Genomic DNA, 4,809 nt, shown 5'->3' with positions numbered 1-4,809 from the left:
GTGTCCAATAATGTAGGATCAACTGGATAATCCATATGAGAGAATGTTATGCAGCCATTAAAAAGGAAGTTATACGGCCTAAATATCCATCAACAGATGAACAGTTATACAAAATGTGTTATGTAGGTACAGTGTAATATTACTCAGCCATAAAGAGAAATAAAGTCCTAGTAACATGCTACAACATGGATGAACCTTGAAAACATTATGCTGAGTGTAACAAGTCACAAAAGGACAAATATTATATGATCCCACTTATATATGAAATACCTAGAATAGATATAATGACCAAAGACCAGATGAGTTGTGGGATGACATCAAAGACATCATACATGAAGAAAGCAAAAGGTTGTTAAAAAGAAAAGACCAAAGTGGATGCCAGAAGAGACTATGAAACTTGCCCTTGAACATAGAGTACCTAAACCAAACAGAAGAAATGATGAAGTAAAAGTTGACTAGAAGACTGCAAAGAACGGCTTGAGAAAACCTAGAGTTAGAAAACCAAAAGGGAAAACATGCTCAGCATTTCTCCAGGAAAAAGAACTGAAGAAAAAATTCAAGTCTCCAGTTGCAATTTTGAAGGATTCTATGGGCAAAAGAAACCTGAATGATGCAGTAAGCATCAAAAGAAGATGGAGGAAATATACAGAGTCACTGTACCAAAAAGAATTGGTTGATGTTCACCCATTTCAGGAGGTAGCATATGATAAAGAACTGATGGTATTAAAGGAAAAAGTCCAAGCTGCACTGCAGGCATTGGCAAAAAACAAGGCTTCAGGAATTGAGGAATACCAGTTGAAATGTTTCAATAAATGGATGCAATGCTGGAAGTGCTCACTTGTCTATACCAAGAAATTTGGAAGACAGCTACCTGGCTGTCTTACTTATCTAGTGTTGCTATAACAGAAATACCACAAGTGGGTGGCTTTAACAAAGATAAATTTATTCTCTCACAGTGTAGTAGGCTACAAGTCCAAATTCAGGGTGTCAGCTCCAAGAGAAGGCTTTCTCTCTTGGCTCTGGAGGAAACTCCTTGTCATCAATCTTTACCTGGTTGAGGAGCTTCTCAGTGTGGGTACCCTGGGTCCAAAGGATGCACTATGCTCCTGGTGCTTCTTTCTTGGTGGTATGAGGTTCCATATGTCTCTCTGCTCGCTTCTCTTATCTTTCAAAAGAGATTGGCTTAAGACACAATCTAGTCTTATAGTTCTTATCAACATAATTGTCTCTCATCCATCTCATTAACATCATAGTGATAGGATTTACAAAGCATAGGAAAATCACATCAGATGATAAAATGGTGAACAAGCATACAATACTGGAAATCACAGCCTAGCCAAGTTGACACACATTTTTGGGGGACACAATTCAACCCATGACACGGGCCAACTGACTGAAAGAGATTCGTGTACATGCCCATTCCAAAGAAAGGTGGTCCAACGGAATGTGGAAATCATCTAATAATATCATTAATATGTGCAAGTAAAAGTATGCTGAAAATAATTTAAGAACAATTGCAGCAGTACATCAACAGGGAAGCCAAATTTAGAAGAGGGATAGACATCATTGCTGTTGTCAGAGGTATCTTGGCTGAAAGCAGAGAATACCAAAAAAGATGTTGTCTTAGTTATCTAGTGCCGCCATAACAGAAATACCACAAGTGGATAGCTTTAACAAAGAGAAACTGTGCGAATCTCTGTTTGAGTCTCTGCTTTCAAGTTTTTTGCAAGGCTGTAATCTTTATGGAAGCAGAGTGCCCCATCTTTCTCCTGTGGAGCTGCTGGGTGGGTTCAAACCACCAACCTTACGGTTTGCAGCCAAGCTCTTAATCATTGTGCCTCCAGGGCTCCTTCTGGAAATGATACCAGAACCAAAAACCCATTGCTGTCAAGTTGATTCTGACTTATAGTGACCCTATAGGATAGAGTAGAACTGCCCCATAGAGTTTCCAAGGAACACCTCGTGGATTCGAACAGCTGACCTTTTGGTTAGCAGCCTATCTCTTAACCACTGCGCCACCAGGGCTTCACGGGAATGATAGGATCCCAAAATAATGAGTCCAGATGGCAGCATTTAAACTAAAAAACAAAGATGCAATTTTCATAATGACCAACGAGGTTGGAATGGCAGCGTGAGTGGCCTGACCTGCAGGGAGCTGTGGAGATGTCTGATAGTATACGGTGTTCCTATGGGCAAGGCAGTGAACAAGGATATTACTCAATCTAGACAATTAAAAAAAAAAAATCAAGGTTAGAACATCAAGAGGATGAATCATGATCTATTACTCACTTTCTGGATAAAGGCCAGCTTTCAGACTGGAACACAATCAGGGCTTTGAACTGGTTAATTCCAGTTCGAACCTTGATGAGAACTTGCATTTCCACCACAGATACACTGAATCAGAATCTACATTTTAACAAGATCCCCAGGTGATCCATATGTATAATAAATTTTGAGAATCACTGCTCTACTAGTGGAAACCCTGGTGGCAAAGTGGTTAAGTGCTACGGCTGCTAAACAAAGGGTCAGCAGTTCAAATCTGCCAGGCGCTCTTTCGAAACTCTATGGGGCTGCTCTACTCTGTCCTATACGGTCGCTATGGGTCGGAATTGACTCGACAGCACTGGGTTTGGTTTTTGTTTTTTGGCTCTACTAGTAGGAGCCTTTGTGGTGGTACAGTGCTTAAAGTGCCTGGCTGCTAATCAAAAGGTCAGCAGTGTGAACCCACCAGGCGCTCTGTATGAGAAAGATGTGGCAGTCTGTTTCTGTAAAGATTTACAGCCTTGGAAACCCTATGGGGCAGCTCTACTCTGTCCTATAGGGTTCCTATGAGTCGAAATCAACTCGACAGCAATGAGTTTGTTTTGTTTTTGTTTTTGTTTTGTTTTGTTTGGGCTCAACTAGTGGTTCTCAGGAAACCCTGGTGGCGTAGTAGGTCAGCAGTTCAAATCCACCAGGTGCTTCTTAGAAACCCTATGGGACAGTTCTAGTCTGTCATATAGGATCACTGTGAGTCAGAATTGACTCGATGGCAATGGGTTAGTGGTTCTCAGGGAAACCCTGGTGGTGTAGTAGTTAAGAGCTATGGCTGCTAACCAAAAGATGGGCAGTTTGAATCCAGCAGGCTCTCCTTGGAAACTCTATAGGGCAGTTCTACTCTGTTCTATAGGGTTGTTATGAGTTGGAATTGACTCAATGGCAACAGGTTTAGTTTTTGGGATTTAGTGGTTCTCAGAGTTGGTCCCTAACCACCAGCATTAGCATCCCTGGAAACTTGTTAGAAATGCAAATTCTTAGCAGGGGTTCAAACCAGGATGAACCTGTTAGAAGCCCTGAACACAATGACTGAAGGAGAGGCCAGGAAAAAGGACCCTGTGACATCAGGGCAAAATATATGGTAATGATGCCCCCACTCCTTCCTTAAAGGATCTACTACAATTTACCTGGACAACCACACTGGGGAAAGGAGAATATCATCCAACCAATTCCAGGACAGTTGGACACTGGGCCTGAGATGAAATTGTTACTAGGGAATCCAAAATATCATCATGCTTCTGGGCCATGGTAGAAATGGAATGCCTGACTATAAGACATCAACCACATGGACAGAACAGCCCATAATGAGCTCAGACTTAGGAAGTCATAAAATTAAGTGACCCCAGCATTAGTCCTTCACAAGATGGAAATGGTACTGTCAGGATGAAGCATGAACAGAGGATACAAGTAAGCAGCATGAGCAGATGGCCTGGCCCCCAAGTCATCCACTGGGAGGAGCAGGACACCACCATTTCTCATCCTGTCCACAGTTACTTGTTGCTGAGGCTAAATTTCAGGTGAGTGCTGCTGAGAGGTAGAGGTTTCCTTCTTTTACCCAGCCCCCACACTTGGGATGGAGGCTCTATCTTGGGCATAGAAAAAAAAAAAAAAACTGGGACTCTAATTGCCTTTGCCTCAGCTCACGCCAAGAGAGGCAAGCCAAGGACGCCTGGAGCTGTTTCCTCCTCCATCCACCAACCACTCAGCTTCTAAAGTGGGGGTGTCACTCAAAGGGAAGGGATCATTGTCCCCACCCCCAGCACCAGAGTTATGACTCAGAGATTTCTTTCCAGGGGAGAAGCAGGTCATAGAACAGAGAGCTCCAATCTCTCCCCAAAGGAACTGACTTCACTTGCAACAGAACCTGGAGAAGTTCAAGCCTAAGGGAGCTCTCAAAACCAGTTGAAATTGTGATAAAAAGCAATTGGGAGAAGACTGATTCATTGGAGAAATAGGCTAAACTGTAGGCTGGCTAGTTTTCCAGAAAAATGAAAAGAGATAGCTGGGAAGATCCTTCCTGAAGTTAAAACAAATCTCAAATGCTGACCTCAGGAATTATCTTTTCAAGGACCCCAAATTTTATTGGATTAGCCTGTGAAGCAATTTATACCTGGCATTGTTGAAAACATTAGAACAATCAGCAGGCAATTAGTGGCGCTTAACAGCTGAGTGTGATCAAGGAAAGAGCCATGAGAGTCAAAACCATTATAATCCCATGGTGACTGGGGACACACCAAGGCTCTGCCCCTTGAGGAGCAACATTAGAGACACACACTACAGAGGATAAATAAAAATAAAACAGACTTCATTAAAATAATCCAGCCAATCACTAAACAGGTAAACAAGCAAATAACAATAACAAGTTGCAGGGTGGTAGGGTCTAGTACCCAGAGTTGTTACAATATATTATCTAAAATGTCCAGTTTCCAACAAAAAATTAGACAGTCAAAGAAAAAGGAAAGTATGACCCATACACCAAGGGAAAAAAGAAAG

This window comes from Elephas maximus, chromosome 9 (assembly GCF_024166365.1).
Source record: "Elephas maximus indicus isolate mEleMax1 chromosome 9, mEleMax1 primary haplotype, whole genome shotgun sequence".
Lineage (NCBI taxonomy): Eukaryota > Metazoa > Chordata > Mammalia > Proboscidea > Elephantidae > Elephas > Elephas maximus.
Note: the sequence above shows the minus strand (reverse complement) of the source record.